Here is a 20,136-nt window from a genome sequence, read left to right as displayed (position 1 = left end):
TCCGTACTTTTTAAATTGCTGGGCTCTGATACCATTTGTAGGGGGGTGCGCCCTTTTGCAGTTACTAGAAAAAATAAAAATAAACACATGGAAAACAAAGATATAAAATTTCTTAATAAAAATATGCAAAAACTACTAAGACTAAAACAAACAGCTACAAAACAATTTTAAAAAAAATAGATCATTTAGATTATCTTATGTATGAATTTTTACGTATCCATAGCTAAGTAATTAGTTGAAGCCATTATTGTGATGCCAACAAAAATTCCAACAGGGAATAGGACCAGCATGAAGATTTCGAGGGAAAGAATCATGCCGATCAAGAAGATATATTTGTTGCTTAAAGTGAAAATTGGAGTTCAAAATAATGTCGATCAAGAGGATATACTCCCTCTGTCTCATTTTATCCGTCCCAAATTTTCTAATTTGATGTCTCATTTTACTTGTCTTTTTTTACTTATCAACACAAGATAATTTTTATTTCCATTATACCCTTAGTGTAATTGATTACTCCTTGTTATTAGCCATCCATCAACATTGGAACTAATAACAAGATACAATTAAGAAGGGCAAAATGGTAAAATTACATTACCAATCATTATTTTTTAATAGTTATGCCATCCCAATTTGAGACAAATAAAATAGAACGGAGGGAGTATATTCTTTAACATTTCCCATTTTTCACCAAAATGCCAGTGCCATGTAGGATTGGATTTCGACGTTAGTCATTCTTAACAAATAAGAGGTACTCCCTCCGTTCCAAATTACTCGTTCTAAATTGAAGCAACACATTAATTAAGAAAAATAATAAATAACATGACTAGTTTATCCTAGTACCCCTATTAAATAATGTTTACATTTTACTCCCTCCGTCACAAATTGAGATAACACATTGATTAAGAAAGATAATTAATAACATACCTAGTTTACTGTTATGAACCAATTGTCCCACATTGGAAAAATAGAAAAATGCTAAGGGGATTATAAGCCAAATGGGTTGTTCCACCTATTAGACTAATCTTTTGTGTTGGGCTTGCCCATTTGGTTTATAACATTGGTGCTTTCATTGAGAGTTTCATGCGTTGGGCCGTGACTCGGAGTGGTAGCCTGCGCTCTAGGAGTGGTGGCTTGGACCCAAAAGGGCTGCCATCCGTGACCAACTGGGCTTAGCCGTGACCAACGAGGATCGATCCACGTGTGGGGAGCCGCGCGTTGGGCCGTGACTCGTAGTGGTGGCCTGTGTGCCAGTAGTGGTGGCCTGACCCCAAGAGGGGTGCTAGTCGTGACCAACTAGGCATAGCCGTGACCAACGAGGATCGATCCACTCGTGGAGCCACGATTCGGAGTGGTGGCCTGTGCACCAAGAGTGGTGGCCTGGACTTAAGAGAGTGCCAGCCATGACCAACTAGGCTCAGCCTTGACCAACGAGGTAGTTGGTTCTCAAGCGGAGGCGATTGTTATGAACCAATTGTCCCACATTGGAAAAATAGAGAAATGCTAAGGGGATTATAAGCCAAATGAGTTCTCCTACCTATTAGACTAGTCTCTTGGGTAGGGCTCTGCCGTTTGGTTTGTAATTTATGAACCAATTGTCCTACAATGAAAAAATAGAGAAATGTTAAGGGGATTATAATCCAAATGAGTTCTCACACCTATTAGATTAGTCTTTTGGATTGGGCTCTCCCAATTGGTTTATAACATTGGTGCTCTCATTGAGAGTTCCACGCGCTGGGCAGTGACTCGGATTGGTGGCCTGCGCGCTAGAAGTGGTGGCCTGGACCTAAGAGGGGTGCCATCCGTGACCAATTGGGCGTAGCCATGACCAACGAGGATCGATCCACGTGTGGGAAGCCGCGCATTGGACCGTGACTCGTAGTGGTGGCCTGTATGCTAGTAGTAGTGTCCTGGACCCAAGAGGGGTGCTAGCCGTGATCAGCTGGGAATAGCCGTGACCAATGAGGATCGATCCATTTGTGGAACCATGACTCGGAGTGGTGGCCTGGAGCTAAAAACAGTGCCAGCCGTGACCAACTGGGCTTAGTCGTGACCAACGAGGTCGTTGGTTCTCAAGCGGAGGCGATTGTTATGAACCAATTGTCCCACATTGGAAAAATGGAGAAATGCTAAGGGATTATAAGTCAAATGGTTCTCCCACCTATTAGACTAGTCTTTTGGGTTGGGCTCTCCCGTTTGGTTTATAACATTTACCATAGTACCCCTATTAAATAATGTTTACATTTTAATTTGAAGAAAAAGTAATTAATGCAAAGTGTAAAACATGAATTTTTTTTTGTCTCTACTTAATTAATGAAAAAAGACAAGTAAAATGAGACATCAAATTAGGAAATTTGGGACGGGTATTTGGGACGTAGGGAGTAATTTAAAGAAAAAGTAATTAATGCAAAGGGTAAAACATGATTGTTTTTTTTTTTGTCTCTTGTTGATTAATGAAAAAAGACAAGTAAAATGGACATCAAATTAAGAAATTTGGGACGGAGGGAATATATTTGAATTACTTGACTAACCTTGAAGGGTATTTTTATTCAGAAGTATAACATATAAAATTGATCTCGTTTTTATATAGTAGAAGGAAATATATGACCTTTTTCACTATACTATTTGAGAAGTCTATTTGGATCTTGTTCAAAATTACAACCATAATTTTCAAAAAATATACCACCACCTATATGATGTGGATCATACATATTCAACTTCTTGTCCGACATTTGACAAAAAAGAAGTGTGACAACATTTTGATTTCTGGGCTACAGTAAGTAGATCTAGAGGTCATTGCGGGCCCCTTCCCCATACTCCTCTTGTCCCGAATACGAATATATTCTCATTAAAGCTTGTTCCAATCTGACAGAGCCACAGTAGCAACTAAAATAAAGTAGAACTGTTACAAGTTATCAGCTAAATGAATGTGAGGTTTCTGGATATCAATAGGGGATCAACAAGGCTTTCTACGTAGATTTCTGCTGCAGTATATTCCTCAAACTGATAACTAGGGTGGCAAAAGTAAAATTTCACCCTTATTTGACTAGCAAGAAGGTATATAGAAAATAGATGAATAGAATATAAACTCCCAAGATCTTTAGGATGATCCACGATGAAGATCTTTGTCCATGACTTTTTAACTCCAGAATGCATCATAACCCACACATCAGAATTAGTTCATTCATGACAGTTAGGAAAAAGCACAGAAAGATCATTTCCTACTACTCCCCATGTTAAAGGATAACCGTCTTCTCCATAACTGGTTGGAAGTACCAGACCTTTCCATGACTCATCTGCTAAATCAAGAGAAATGATGTTGCTCATATTGAATGTATCAACATCAGCAGATAAAGCCCAATAAAGCTTCCCATCGATTACCTGAAGAATTAATCAAAAAGTTAGCTAACATTTTTTCCAACTAGCCAAGAACTCCCTTTGAAACTGGAATCCCTGCAAGGTGTATAGGCATCGAGAAAAGAACATGTTTGCAAAATCCACAGGATAACAATGCTTTCAATTCCTACCACTTTATTTTATACATGCTCTAAGTATCTTATTCTTTCAAGCCCTCAACATTCTATCCAAATTGTTTGCTTTCTTGAGAAAGCGGTCACTCCAGTGAAGCTTTCTTTTGTCTTCATCACCGCCTCACCAAAAATTAGCTAACTTTTTTTCCAACTGGTCAAGAACTCCCTTTGAAACTAAAATCCCTGCAAGAAGATGTTAGTTTCAAATGAAGAATGAAAAGTGCCCTGCCCTAGCAAGCACCTACTCCTATCAAAAAAAGAGACTTTATTAAACAAGTAAGAAAGACTCTTTCTATCTTATTAGTCAAGCGCTAACGAGCAAGACTGAAGAATCAGTTTATGCACTTTATTATGGTGTTTGAAAATATCGATTTCAAAAAAAATTTCTTACGAGAAGAAGATGAGGCAAAGAAGGAATTGATAGAGGTGCGTCGAGAAGTTCAATACCTTCTTGATCAAAAAAAAAATGTCGGTTATGAACTCTAGAAATAAGCAATATGATAAGCAAAAGAAAAATAAGATGAACACACAGATTTACGTGGAAATACTTGACAGGAAAAACCATGAGTAGAGGAGGAGATATTCACTATAATGGAGAGGAGTACAATGAGGAGACGAAGGACTCAATGAAATATTTAAAACATCCAAAATGACCAAGTACATCGCACTTATATAATACGTGTGTACAAATAAATCCTAAGCCCCAAAACATATAGGTCCATCTCGGCCCGATCTTGCCGCTACCACCATAGATCCCACAAAAAATTACAAACATGGGTCGCACCGCGAACTTTTCAGGTCCGGATCAACAAAATTTGGGTCACAAACTCTAACAATTTCCTTACTTGTACTTCTCTTTATTTTTTGAGATTGGGTTGGTGTGAAATGTACCGCTTGTCTAGCCTATGCTTTGCATGAACATCTCAATAAAAGGGCTCTTAGATATGAAACAAAACCAGAAGTTTCTACTTTTTTGGACAAAAATATTTCTTTTTTTTCTTCGCCCTTTTAAATACCTCCTGATTCTCTTAAGGCTACAAATCCAAAAAGGAGTAACTGCTTTTGTCGGAAGGGCAAGTCTACTTTATGGTAAAGATCTCCCACACCTGGACCAGGCTAAAAACAATGAGTCTTCTCTTTTTAGGGTTAGACTATATATGTAACACCCCGCATTTTGGGCTAGAACGAAAACTGTCATTTAGTGCTAGGCGCGTCACAGAGGGGGTCTATTTAGCAATTGTCAAATTCCAATAGCCTAGCACGATTGTGGCGCGTCACGCTGAAGTTCCAGGTCCCAACCAGTGGGATAACGTAATGGCTCCGCGTTGCGGTGTCCCATAAAATTGGGCTCCTAGTTATATTTTTCCAGTTATGTTAAGGGTTAAAAGGGGGTATTTTGGAAAATTATCCTACCCCTAATCCGTCTATAAACATACAATCAATGGCATAACTAAAGCAATTTAAGCCCAAATCTTCATTCTCTACAAAGCAAAAACCCTAAGCATCCCAAAACCTCTTCCAAGAATCTCAAGATTCAACTGCGGGTTTTTAAAATTGATTAAATATTTGAAATATTCAAATCGTAGGCTTCAAGAATCAGTCTCTAATTTCCTATTGAAGGTACGTGGGGTTTAACCTAAAATACATGGGCTTGTTGAAAATACTCAATTATGATTTAAAGATTATAAAGCATGAATTTGTTAAAGGGGTTTGAAATCCATAATTTTTATTATTGTTTATGCATGTTATTGATATTGTTATTTTGAACTTTAGGCCTCATCCCCTTAAATTGATTTACAAGTATATGTATGTATGAAATTGAAATTTAAGATTTATTTGAGAGCACAGATTATGAAGTCCCTCTCTTGTGATAAATTCAAGTTTATGATCTTATTATGAATGATTTGAAATGCATGATTTATGGTTTTGAAACTAGTTTTCTCAATACCTTAGTGTTTGAGCATGATTTAGAGACGATGAGAGGGAGCTTCTTGATATAATTACATCCTTGTTTTGAATGAGAAAGAGTTGCGTGTGATTGAGAAATTTGAATTGACTACCTTGTATTATTGAAATGCTTAACAAAGAGAGTGCCTTGCATGCGTTTACATGAAGCTTGAGAAAGAGTTTCTTTGAATTGATTTATTGATATGGTGGTCCCAAACTTATGTTTTGAAAATACAGATTATAATATGTTATTAATGGATCACAGGTATGACTTGCAAGTCAATGGTATGACGATACCATAAGTATGTATCCCATAACAGATAAGAGATTTCAAAGTATGTTTTTAGAAGATGCATGATTTTAAAAGAGTTAAAAATGGGCTTAAAGAGGGTAAGGTGGTTACCCGAAGAGGGCTTGAGTTCAAGTAACTCTTAGCCTGAATCGTATTTGCCAATACGGGTAGATTATTATTGTACGCTGGCGATGGCCGTGTGGCATGGTAGATTCAGAGACTTCGACCCTTGCGGCACACTTAGATTGGGGGCTTGAATGCCGAGGTAATGACAACTTCCATATAGCCCGTTGAATTTTAGAGTTCTAGGGTATACCACCTAGCGCAGAAGTAAAACAAAGAATGTCTCAGAGTTCAGATGATTTTACAGAGTCTTTCGCAAATGCCCATGTGATTTCTTACCATATGATATATTTATGAACTATTTTAAACTGCTCTCATATATGTTGAATATAAATTATTATTTTGGGTTTGCTCTACGTACCAGTATATTTATATTGATCCCCTACCTCCCAGGGTCTAAAGCTCAGTTTAGAGGTCCTGCTAAACCATAGAGTTTTTAGACAACAGTGAAGTATGCAGTTGGTGAGCCTTCTTAATTTCAGAAGGCCTGTGTCTTTCAGATTATGGTATTTATTTTGGTTTAGGTCCACTGGGGCCTTGTCCCAGTTTCAGACAGTTGTCATTTGATTATGTAGTAGAGATTTCGCAGACTGTTCCAGATATTATTTAGTTGATATCGGATTTCATTCCTTATTGTTAAACTAAATCCAGAGTATGAAAATGTTTCCGTATCAGATTATATTTCCACGTCTTCTTTTATTATATGAATGTTGTGCATGATTACCAGATAGAGTCGGATGCCCGGGCCTTCATGGTTCGGGATGTCCGTCACAGCCAGGCCCTAGTTTGGGTCGTGACAAACATGGTATTAAAGCATGGTTCATGGTCCCAGGGTGTCTGCGAAATCGCATCGGGTAGAGTTTTATATATGGGTGTGTAGTGCACCACACTTATAAGCAGGAGGCTATTAGGCGTTTAGGAATGTTTTCCTTTCTTCATGTTCTAGTTCGTGCTATGGAGTTAGAATGTTCCTATTTGACACTGTAATTCGTGCTATGGTGTTGCCCATACGAAAGTAAAGTTATCCCAATTCTTTCCTTACTTTGATGTGCTCAGATATGTCTCATTGTTAAGGTAAATCAAGTCCAAAAGTTTAGAATTTAAATGGTATGGTCCTTTCTGATTGAGCCATATAGTATTTTGAAATTGTACAAGGACTTATGAAGAGTGCGTTAGTACCTTAGAGTGTATTAATTCTAGTGTAAACTTTGATTCTGATGAAATCGAGCTTTTTAGCCTGCAGTATTAAGTGTATTCAGTACCTTTCAAAATTTATGTTACAAACGTCATGCTTCAGGGGGAATGATATGTAGTAGAATATTGGAACTGTATTTCCAACCGAGTAGTAGTATAAGTTAAGTGTCGGTGTCATGACCTATTGGTAGTGATGTTGAACCAAGAAGTTGGTGATGTGAAGTCACAAAGTTAGAAGTTAGAGTGAGGGTGACTTTTGTGTAAGTAAATATTTTATTTGAATAGCCAATGTTTAAGGATGATTTGCCCCTTTATAGTGATAGACTAATGTGGTAGTTAGTGGCATATGTGGATTGTATGGTAGTCTGTGGGGGGAGTGTTTGACTCAGATTTTTATTCATACAGAGTAAGATATGTATTCTTATATCATTGATTATTGTGTATCAAGTTTCTATCTCTTGTAATCTTGTTATCATTGTGTTGTTGAAATTGAAAGTCTAGTGAAGCCGTGTGGGGCTCTTTTGATTCACTAGCATAGTTTCCTTGTCATTCATCTCATTTCTTATTCAAAACACAAAAATCAAAGTCTAGTGGAGCTGTGCGGGTCCTATTTCGAGTCACTAGCAACTTGTTGTTCATCTTGTTGTTCTTGTATTGGTTGGAAATGGGGCTTAGTGGCATAATGGCAAGAAAATTAGTAAGGGCAATTTACTGAGTATATGCATAGATGAATCTTTTTGCATGAGATTGAGTTGGTAATGAAGTAATATGTCCTTGTGTGTTAGTTTACTAGAAGGTAGAGAATGAGTTATTTGTTCAAGTGAATTATTGTTTGCTTGAAGTATGAAAAGAGTTATTGACGGTGTTTGTTGTGCAAGAAGAGTATAGGTTATTGATGATGGTACTTGGTAGATGAGTGTAGTTAATTTAAGCGTCCCTAAGATTGCAAGAGGGAGTTTAATTCAAACTTATAGAGTTATGGACTAAGTTTAGCTGTAAGGGGTAGATAGTAATGATGTGTAGAAGGAGGATGTATTAATAGATTGTGAATAGGTTAGGCCATATGATTATAGTCGATTGTTGTTGTTATGGATTTCTAGTGTACTAGTGTTTCTTGATGTTTTATTTTATATTCTTTTTCTTCTTTCCAAGTGAGAATTGTGTGTAAGGTTGGATTGTAAACCATGTTTAGTACTAGACATTAAGTTTGAATAGTTGATGGCCATGAAGGTAGATGTGATGATTTCTTGGTTAATGATATAGTTATAGGGAAATGATCTAATAGGCTTAGACAGCGTATGCAAGAGCTTAAGTTTATTTGAGCCGTAGTGAAGTACGATGTTGTATGTATGCTATAGAAATATGCCCAAAGTGATATGAAGTTACGATATTTTCTAAGGCTATTGTATGTTGTGTGTGGCTAGTAGTACCGTTAAGTTGATAGATGGAGAAAGACTAGTTAGATAGTACATGGTGTTCTGAACGGCCAAGTTAAGAAGTTATGAATAATGATGTTGAGCCTTTTTATATAATCTTGATTCTCATGGTTTAGAAATATAAGTTTACAGGCATGATGCTGGTAGACTATGACAGAAGTGGTATGGTCCGTCAAAGGTTTGGAGATATCCATGTGTAGTATTAGGAGAATCTAAGTTGGTGAATGTTTAAGCTATTATATGATGACTTTTGGGCTATAGAAACCTAAGCGTTGAATCTTAGAAGGAGGTATTAGTATTGGTCGCTATACATAAAGATACCGTCTTACAGGGTAAGTTTAGTTTTATGTGTATTGTTATATCTCCGACTTTAGAGTAAAGTGAGTTCAGTTTATACCAGAGTGTAAATAATGGTTCACAGACTTAGAGTAATGGCTTAAATCTAAGGGGGATATGATAGAACGAGTAACCAAGTCAAGTTTTTGGATGCTAATAGATGTGCCAGTAAGTTGTTGAATTGGCCTTGAGAAAGAACGATGCTCAATCTATTCTTATTTCAGCAGTTTACTTCAGTTATTCCAATACATACTCATGCTTTATGTTTCAGCTTCATGATCATAGTCCGTGTTCATACATATGATAAGGAATCATGTACTCTCCTAGTTCCTAGTATGTTGAGTTCCCAGTTTGTTTAGTAGTTAGAATCACTTTCCGTAAGTTATGAATTCCAAAAATTCAGGTCATGCAGTTCATGACTCTTGTGCTCATGTGATACTCTTAGCGATCAGTGAAAAATTCAGATTTATATCAGGTATGTCCTCAAATTAGATCTCTTTAGTGAGTCCATGCCATGAGTACTCTACTCCTCACACCTCAGTAGGGTATCAAGTTATGCTTAGTACTCCCCTCATATTCCGGATTCCGGTATTCCAATTTTTCAGTGACCCTTTCCCTTAGGTCGAGATAGTGATGATGAATAGTTGTCTAAATGGGAAAGAGTAAACATTTCTTGTTGATGAAAGATGGTTGTGTTCTTATTTGAGTTAAGGTAGTAATTGTGGAGTAAGATTGAGACCAAGTCTTTGATATATATCAAGGTTAGTTGAAGTTTTATATGTTATATTTGGGAAAAATTGTTGTGTACTTATTTTATGTAAGTCCATAATTTGAAAGAATTTTGAGGTGAAGTTTCGTGTACGGCTTGGTTAGTTGAGAATAGTTTATGTGTATTATCTGAATAATGCAGGGAAGTTGTTATGGATAGAAGTATTAGAGAATATGAGAGCGATGCTTTATAAGTATTTGTTTAGAAGTGCATATGTGGGTATGAATATAGGCTTGAATGTCATGTTTGTATACATACGAATAGATGCTTTGAGTGTTTGTGAATGTCTAATACAAAGTTGAAGGTGATTGCTGGAGTGGCTATAAGAATTATACATGAGATGAGGAATTATGAAATGCAGGGTGTACTGAATTCATGATTCAGACTAGTATTATGGTATTATGTGGTGCGTCTTGTGATTTTGAGATAGGCTTGAAGATGGTGAGGGCATTTAGTTTAGTTTAGACATTAGTAGATGGAAATATCAGCGGCCAGTGAGAAAAATAAGTGGAATCAATAAGCATGGTGTTTAACGGGAAAATATAGTTGAGAGAGTATTTTAGAAGTGTGGCTAACCTTGAAAGTAAGAAGTTGCATTGCCTAAGGTTTGGTAATTCTATCCTAGTTTATGAGTTACATGTCTATATTCCGTGCTATAGAGTAGTGCCAATGTTGTGATCCCACAGTTGGATGTCTGGTGTAAATTGTGCCCAAGATCCTTTGCTCCCTAATGCTACTAGGACTTCTTTAGAAAGAGTGTTGAAGAGATGCTCCAGTTAAGTATAAGTGTCCAGCATAATTCAGTCTATGTAGCTAGTAATTCAGCTTAACAATTAGGCAGACAAGTTTCTGTGGTTTTTCCACCTTTTCACCCAGTCCTACTATCTGAAGTCCAATGCGTATGACCATATCAAAAGACAATCTATTCCATCCGTGTAAGTTACGAACTCAGTTCAGTCCAAGCATCATGTTTCAGATTCAGTTATTTAGTCATGACTTAGTTCATAAGAGTTTAGCACATAATCTCAAAATTTTCCAGCTATTTAGCTCAGACAGTGTAATATCTTTGTATGATCTAAATCTTGTTGCTACATGATTTGTACTTACATAAGTTATCACTTCCAAATCCAATGTGTGTGATTTGAGCATAAACACTTCGGGGGCAATCCTAAACACTTAGCATAAATCAGCTCCTTAAAACAAGTAAGGGTAAGTCAACTCAGAATTTAGTTTCATGATAGAATTTTAAATATTTTAGATCAGTTATATCCTTTCTTAGAAGACATATCATGTCCGCGTTATTCCATACCTTTAAGCTTCAATGTTCCTACCCATCCTTTGGGGATGAATGATCCCAAGGGGGAGATAATGTAACACCCCATATTTTGGGCTAGAATAAAAACCATCATTTTAATGCTTGGCGCATTGCGGAGGGGGTCTATTTAGCAATTGTCAAATTTCAGTAGCCTAGCGCGATTGTGGAGCGTCGCGCTGAAGTTCCAGGCCCCAACTAGTGGGATAATGCGATGGACCCGTGTCGCGGTGACCCCAAGAATCCCATTCGTCAATTTTCAGTGAGCCACCACGATAGTGGCGCGTTGCGGTGGCCTATAAAATTATGCTCCCAGTTATATTTTTCCGGTTACGTTAAGGTTTAAAAAGGGGGTATTTTGAGAAATTAACCTACCCCCAATGCATCTATAAACATACAATCAATGGCATAACAAAAGCACTTTATGCCCAAATCTTACTCTCTACAAAGCAAAATTCCTAACCATCCCAAAACCTCTTCCAAGAATCTCAAGATTCAACCGTGGGTTTTCGAAATTGATTGAAGATTTGGAATCCCCAAATCGTAGGCTTCAAGAATCAGTCTATAATTTCCTATTTGAGGTATACGGGGTTTATCCTAAAAATACATGGGCTTGTTGAAAATACTCAATTATGATTTAAAGATTATAAAGCTTGAATTTGTTAAAGGGGTTTAAAATTCATGATTTTTATTATTCTTTATGCATGTTATTGGTATTGTTGTTTAAGGCCTCATCCCCTTAAATTGATTTACAAGTATATGTATATGTATGAAATTGAAATTTAAGATTTGTTTGAGAGTACTGATTATGAAGTCCCTCTCTTGTGATAAATTCAAGTTTATGATCTTATTGTGAATGATTTGAAATGCATGATTTATGGTTTTGAAACTAGTTTTTTGAGCACCTTAGTGTTTGAGCATGATTTAGAGATGATGAGAGGGAGCTTCTTGATATAATTACATCCTTGTTTTAAATGAGAAAGAGTTGCGTGTTATTGAGAAATTTGACTTGACCACCTTGTATTATTGAAATGCTTGACAAAGAGAGTACCTTGCATGTGTTTATATGAGGTTGGAGAAAGAGTTTCTTTGAATTGATTTATTGATATGGTGGTCCCAAACTTATGTTTTAAAAATAGAGATTATAATATATTATTAATGGCTCAGAGGTGTGACTTGCAAGTCAATGGTATTATGATACCATAAGTATGTATGCCATAACAGATAAGAGATTTCAGAGTATGTTTTCAGAAGATGCACGATTTTAAAAGAGTTAAAAATAGGTTTAAAGAGGGTTAGGTGGTTACCCGAAGAGGGCTTGACTTCAAGTAACTCTTAGCCTAAAATCGTATTTGCCGATACAGGTAGATTATTATTGTACACTGACGACAACCGTGTAGCATAGTAGATTCAGAGACTTCGATCCTTGCGGTACACTTGGGTTGGGGGCTTGGCTGTCGAGTTAATGGCAGCTTCCATATAGCCCGTGGAATTTTAGAGTTGTAAGGTATACCACCTAGCGCAGAAGTAAAATAAAGAATGTCTCAGAGTTCAGATGATTTTACAGAGTCTTTCAAAAATGCCTATGTGATTTATTACCATATGATATGTTTTATGAACTGTTTTAAATTGCTCTTGTATATGTTGAATATAAATTATTATTTTGGGTTTGCTATACGTATTAGTACATTTGTATTGACCCCCTACCTCCCAGGGTCTAAAGCTCAGTTCAGAGGTCCTGCTAACCAGTAGAGTTTTCAGATAACAGTGAAGTGTGTAGTTGGTGAGCCTTCTTAATTCCAAAAGGCCTGTGTCTTTCAGATTATGTTATTTATTTTGGTTAGTTTTTTTGAATTGATTTATTGATATGGTGGTCCCAAACTTATGTTTTGAAAATAGAGATTATAACATGTTATTAATGGCTCAGAGGTGTGACTTGCAAGTCAATGGTAATATGATACCATAAGTATGTATGCCATAACAGATAAGAGATTTCAGAGTATGTTTTCAGAAGATGCATGATTTTAAAAGAGTTAAAAATGGGCTTAAAGAGGGTTAGGTGGTTACCCGAAGAGAGATTGACTTCCAGTAACTCTTAGCGTAAAATCGTATTTGCCAATACGGGTAGATTATTATTGTATGCTGACGACAACCGTGTAGCATAGTAGATTCAAAGACTCCGACCCTTGCGGCACACTTGGGTTGGGGGATTGGCTGCCGAGTTAATGACAGCTTCCATATAGCCCGTGGAATCTTAGAGTTGTAGAGTATACCACCTAGCACAGAAGTAAAACAAAGAATGCCTCAGAGTTCAGATGATTTTACAGAGTCTTTCAAAAATGCCCATGTGATTTCTTACCATATGATATGTTTATGAACTGTTTTAAATTGCTCTCATATATGTTAAATATAAATTATTATTTTGGGTTTGCTATGCGTGCCAGTACATTTGTATTGACCCCCTTACATCCCAGGGTCTAAAGCTCAGTTCAGAGGTCCTGCTAACTAGTAGAGTTTTCAGACAATAGTGAAGTGTGTAGTTGGTGAGCCTTCTTAATTCCAGAAGGCCTGTGTCTTTTAGATTATGTTATTTATTTTGGTTTAGGACCACTGGGGTCCTTGTCCCAGTTTCAGACAGTTGTCATTTGATTATGTAGTAGAGATTTCGTAGACTGTTCTAGATTTTGTTTAGTTGATTTCAGATTTCATTCCTTATTGCTAAACTAAATCCAGAGTATGACCATGTTTCCGTATTAGATTATATTTTCACATTTTCTTTCATTATATGAATGTTGTTCATGATTACCAGATAGAGTCGGACGTCTGGGCCTTTATGGTTCGGGAGGTCCATCACGGTCAGTCCCTAATTTGGGTCGTAACAATATAGAACCAAAATAATAGACTAATTGATAATGACGACCCTTTTGGTACCATCGGATAACTAAGGCCGACTTTTATCCCTGCTCGACGGGTGGGTCTTGCAGTCAAGCTCCCTTCTCCCTCGTTTTCACTACTATTTTGACTTTCAGCACCTTTAATGGCTCTATAAATGTATGTAATTCTCAGGTAAAAGAGTAATTGAACAAACATTGAATAAAATAGTAACCAAAGGTTCATAAGCAACTAAATACTTATTCTAGAAGGGTTTATTTGACCTAATTGTACCACGTAATCTTTTAAAAAACGTTCCGAGTGAGTTATTTAAGCCAATAACTCCAAATTAGTTTCTCTTCAAAAAATAAGTGCTTGGGCCACAAAAATCTTGCTTAATGGAGATAAAGTTGGAGAGGTAACCAAAAAGTTGCCCTGAAGCTTATCAACTGTTCTCTAAGAATCGGTCCTCAAACTGTAAATGTTGACTACACATCATATGAATCGCCATTATCTTAAATACACTGAATAACTCCTACTCTGTAATTGTGATGTGACTCATTATATCCAAAACCATATTTGAGATAGTAAGAGAAACCCTTCCTCAATTTTGCTCCAATATAGACAATTTCTTACACTTCCTGATACAAGCCAAATCAGCATCAAACTTTCAAGGACTATAATCCAAGGCCAACAGGAAGGTGCCCAAGCCATGGTTATCTATGGGAGGAAAGGATATTGTCATGAGCCGAATTGGGCCCTGGCCATGATGAACATCCAAACTAATAAACGCTTGAGATGATCCCGTAGCATTATATAAAAAGCATATTCATATTTAAAGTTGCGGAAACAAGACCATAAATAAAGGTTCAACATTTAAAATAAAGAAACATCTATGTCTTAAAACCAAATTCAAACAATTGCCCAACACCTGTCTACAAAACTTCTTACTATAAGAATAATTCCTAAGTTGGGACATGGACCCGATATACCAAAAAGAACATAAAATAATGAAACAAAAGTATAAATGAAAAGTAACACTGCCTTCCAGATGATGGAGGGCTCACTACTTCTCAACAGCTATCCAAGAGACAATACGAAGTCCCTAGTACTGCACAGAATCATGAGAAAGTGCCTCCAAACCTACATCATGAAACAATGTAGCATCAGGAGATGGTCAGTACGGAAAGTACTGGCATGCAATCCAGAGAAAGGGAAATAAACATTTATAGGGCAAGTCATACTCAGTTAAGCATCCATAATAATAATAATAAAGTAGGGGATTGGGGACATGGGACATAAAGAGATAACCATTTAAAACTTACTCTTAAACTATGTAGGCTTTCACCATCATCCAGTAACCCACAGGCTATATGGGTATGGTACTCCCTAACCAGCGGGGTCTCAGTCCATGTTTGTCACACGTATTGAGATTAGGCTAAAATCACCAATAGACTAGAGGCACCATATTATACTTATGTTAAGAACATCATTAATTGTCCGATTAAGGTACAACATCCCTATGTCGGTAAAACATAAGTTTCGGGCGTTGGTCATGAGAATGTAAGCCTTCACGGTGAAGCTACATAATTTTCTTTAAGGACCAATTAAAATACTTTTACACATATTATTATCCATGGAGTCTTTTATTATGGCATTACCATATTGATATTTCCATATCAAGACTTGCAAGTCATTCATAACATGCCAAACTATTTTCATTTAATGTTTTAGACTCCCAAATTTGTCTTTAAAGTTCATAAACATTATTCCCAAGTGCTTTTAAAAGTCGTTAGCCTTTTATTTCATCTCATACCTTATTTAAAAGATGGTGTAAGAAATCATAATTTTCATTAAAAAAAACTATTTTTTTTTAAAGTGAGTTGAGGGCTATATTTTCATCTTGCAAAATCCTTAAAGGTTGTGAATCCATGTGAATAAGTTCACCATTTTTATAGAACATATTACAACTCAAAATACATTAATAATGCTTATGAAATCCATAAAACAAGAAGAGAGAACGATATAAAGTATTTTGCAACAATTTTCTCAACCCTAGTTTGAGTCAACCATACAAATAACACATAAATACTAAGTAAATTAACATCATATAATAATATTTAAAGTAAAAGAGTGTTCAATATGCCTTTTTGTTGAATAGAGTTTGAATCTGAGCCTTGAATCTGGAACCCTAGGTGTTCTTGCCTCTAAGAATATTTTGGGGGAGAAGAAAGAGTTGTTGATGTTTTCTTTTGGAGAAGGATCGTAATTCAGTGTTCAAAAAAGATTTTAAGCATATAAAGGTCAGAACTCATAAGAAAAATGATCAAAATATCCCTAAGCTTACTCAAAAAAAATTCTCAGAAACAAGTCCCCATTACCTCACTTACGACCCACGTAATTAGTCCTTACTGCCCGTAAGTAGGGTCGAGGTATGAGATCCCTTTTTCAGCTCTCAAAACCTACTTACGGACCCACTTACGGCCCCCAAAGTAGTACTTACAGTATGTACGTAGGATCGTAGGTATCAGACCCTTTTTTCATCTCTCATAACCTACTTATAAATCCACCAGTAAGTAGTACTTACGGCCCGTAAGTAGGCAGACAGCTTGACAGGGCTTCAGTAAAATGACCATAACTTTTTTACTCCGACATCAGATTAAGGAGAAACTGAATGTGTTGCAAAGATAATTCAATTATCTATCATTTAGTGAGTCTTGATCTCAAAAAAACTTTATAATATAGGAGTTATGCTTATTTAAAGTTGTCTATAGCAAGACACTTCATAAGAAATCAATAGTTAAGGGAGATTTTGAATTGGACAAGAGTTTGGAGTTACTCGAGGCCTTAATACATGTATAAATAACTTCCAAGAATACAAATACATGAAGTTTATTTCAACATGTACTTGAATTTATATAACACTGAGTGCATGAAGGTTCTAAAGTTTTTGGGGTTTTACATTATCCCTCTCTTGGGGTCATTCGTCCCTAAATGAGAACTTAGGACACTTTAAGCACGACATAGTGAAGAACATAGAAGAACATAATGAATAAAATCAAATAGATTTAGAGAAAATGTAGGATTCATACCTCAAGCAACCTCACCCGGAGATCGAAATAAGAAGGGATATCTAGCTTTCATGTCCTCATTCGATTCCTAAGTAGCTTCCTCCATCCTTTGGTTCCTCTATAGCACATTTATCAAAGCTATATCCTTGGTCCTCAACCTTCGAACTTGTACGTCTAGAATTTTGATAGGAACTTCTTTTCCTTAATATCTTCTAAAGGTACCACCAAGGAAGGGTAACCCACACATTTCTTGACCATGGATATATGAAATACAGGATGAACTAATGCTAAGATCACTGGTAAGTCTAATTTGTAAGAAACATTCCCAACTCTTTTTAGAATCTGATATGGACCACTATTGCGAGGAATGAGCTTCCCCTTTTTCCCAAACTTCATAACTCCTTTTATAGAAGAGACTTTTAGAATACCCAAAAGCCAACCCCAAATTCTAGCTCTCTCTGTCTCACATCCACATAATACTTTTGGAGACTTTAAGCGGTCGTAAGTCTTTCACGAATAACCTTGACTTTATCCATTGCTTGATGCATAAGATCAGGCCCAAAAAACTATGTCTCACCTACCTCATACCATACAATCGGAGACCTACACCATCTACCATAAAGGGTCTTAAAAGGGGGCATTTGAATACTAGAATGATAACTATTGTTGTAGGCAGACTAAATAAGCGTTAAGTAATTCACCCAACTACCTATAAATTTAACCACATAGCCCTTTAGCATATTTCTAGGGTATGAATAGTATGATATGCTTGTCCATTTATTTGAGGGTGGCAAGCGGTGCTAAGGTTTACCTAAGTCCCCAATTCTTTTGGAAAAAATTGCCAAAACTGAGAAGAAAACTGTGTACCTAGGTCGGTTATGGTAAAAACTGGGGCCTCATGCAATTGAACTATCTCCTGAATATATAAATTCACATAATCCTCACCCAAAAAATTAGTCCTCACAAGCAAAAAATGGGTGAAGCTCAATTTTGATGTTTGCAAAAACTAGATTTTGTTGTGAGTAGATGAGCCTCTTACACGAGACAAAAAAACCTAGGCATCTTGTTATTGGTCGAGGTTTAGCTCCTTTACTGCCGTGCCACCAACCTTTGTCAAGAGACAACTTTATATGAGATTGGGTCCAATAGATACATAATATGACGTCTATTAGGTCCCTTGTGTAATAGTTTGCAAATCATCAAAACTTCAAGGGTGTAACATTAAAAATTACTACTACATTTTTAATAGTAAAGACTAAAGAAAATTACATTCAATGAAGACATCAAATACATCAGTCACTTTACTATTATCATGTGGTCGAAAGGGAATAAGACTATAATATAGGACTATAATAGGCAGTTTCTTGCACTTCACTAGTTCCTTTATCTTACTGTATAAACAAATCAATCCATTGATAGAATTGACAATCCAAGTATAAACAGTGGGGTTTGTTAAGTCCTTAGTTTTGATAATTGACAAATAGCATGTTAGGACGTGTTTCCTGGAGTTTTGCGATGACAAAGATGCTACTACTTAAGGACCAGTGTTGAAGTATTGAGTTATTTGTTGTTATTTTCTTTTTTAGTTTAGTAATTTTATTTCTGAAATTTAGTTATTTAAGTTGATGTAGAATAGGATTTATTAGTATCCTAGTTGAAGTTAGAATAGGATTTGATTAGTTTCCTAGTTAGAAATAGAATAAGAGTCTTTTGTCTATTTATATTCTCAGATGTGAATGAATAAACAAGAAGAATATTTTTTATCCTCAAACGTTTCCTTCTTCTCTGTGTTCTGTAGAACAACAATTGGTATCAAGAGCCAATTTCTTGAGGGATCTGTGAGAGAGAAGACCACAAAAAATAACCTTACGTAAAAGTCAATATTGTTATGGCTTTCAACAATTTTTCAATTCCTTCACCCCTAATTTTTTCTGTTGAGAATTATCCAATTTGGGCTATCAAGATAAGAACATACTTGCGAGCATATGATCTATGGCAAGTGGTAGAGGTAGGAAGAGAGGTAAATCCTTTGCCAAATAGTCCAACTATGGAGCAAATTAAGAATCACAGAGAAGAGGTTTCAAAAAACTTTAAATCTCTCTCTTGCATACAATCAACACTTTCGAAAGTAATTTTCACTAGAGTTATGGGGAGTGAGACTGCAAAGGAGGCTTTGGACAAGTTGAAAGAAGATTTTCATGAAAGTGACAAGATCAAACAAATAAAAATGATAAATCTGAGAAGAGAGTTTGAAATTCTCAAAATGAAGAATTCAGAAACTATTGAAGAATTCTCCAACAAGTTGATGAAGGTTGTAAACCAAATCAGACTTATGGGAGAAGAGCTTAAAGATTCAAAAATCATGGAAAAGGTTCTTGTGAGTTTGCTGGAAAGATTTGAAGCAAAGATCTCCTCACTCGAAGATTTGAAGGATCTTACAAAACTGTCACTTTCAGAACTTGTACATTCTGTTTAAGCTTAAGAACAAAGAAGATCCTTGAGGCTAGAAGAAGCTACTGGAACTGTTCTTCAAGCGAAGTTCAAAGGGAAGATACAGATGCTAGAGGAAGGTAAAATACTAGAAACTTATACTAATTCTAGTAAAAATAATCAAGGCGATTCTCGCAATGGAGTCAGGAAGAGAGAAAACTTTCCTCCATGCAAGTATTGTAGAAAAATCAATTATAAAGAGGATGATTGTTATTTTAAGGGGAAGAAACCACCTCTCCAGTGTAGATATTACAATAAGCTTGGCATATTGAAAGGTTTTGCAGAGTAAAGAAGGAGAACAACCAACAAACTCAAAAAGCCAACGTTTCAAAAGTTGAAGAACACGAGGAGTTTGTGTTTATGGCGATGACAGTAACAAGATTGAATGATGAAAATACATGGTTTCTGGACAGTGGTTGCACTCAATACATGACCAGCAAATGATAATATTTTACGAAGTTGGAATCTGCCAAAGGTAGTGTTAAGTTGGCGGATAAAACCACGTTGGAAATTATTAGTAAAGGAACTGTGGCAATTAAAACTCCCAAAGGTACTAAATTTATTCAAGATGTTTTATTGGTACCTGATCTTGACCAAAATCTATCGAGTATTGGTCAAATGCTAGAATGAGATTATATGTTACTGTTCAAAGACAAAAAATTTATTGTTTCTGATTCTAGTGGCCAAGAAGTGATTACAGTTGAAATGATAAAAAGAAGTTTTCCTTTGAATTGGAACTCAAATTCTGTTCAAGTTTATCGAAGTAGTCAA

At 36.2% G+C, this 20,136-nt stretch overlaps 1 pseudogene; it reads right to left on the bottom strand.

Moving 5' to 3' along the window:
- Positions 1-2,913: 2,913 nt before the first annotated feature.
- Positions 2,914-20,136, bottom strand: part of LOC107846601 — a 28,276-nt pseudogene continuing 11,053 nt past the window's right edge.

The sequence above is a fragment of the Capsicum annuum genome, chromosome 11 (assembly GCF_002878395.1).
Source record: "Capsicum annuum cultivar UCD-10X-F1 chromosome 11, UCD10Xv1.1, whole genome shotgun sequence".
NCBI classification, from domain to species: domain Eukaryota; kingdom Viridiplantae; phylum Streptophyta; class Magnoliopsida; order Solanales; family Solanaceae; genus Capsicum; species Capsicum annuum.
Note: the sequence above shows the minus strand (reverse complement) of the source record. Positions and strands in the feature narration are given on the sequence as shown.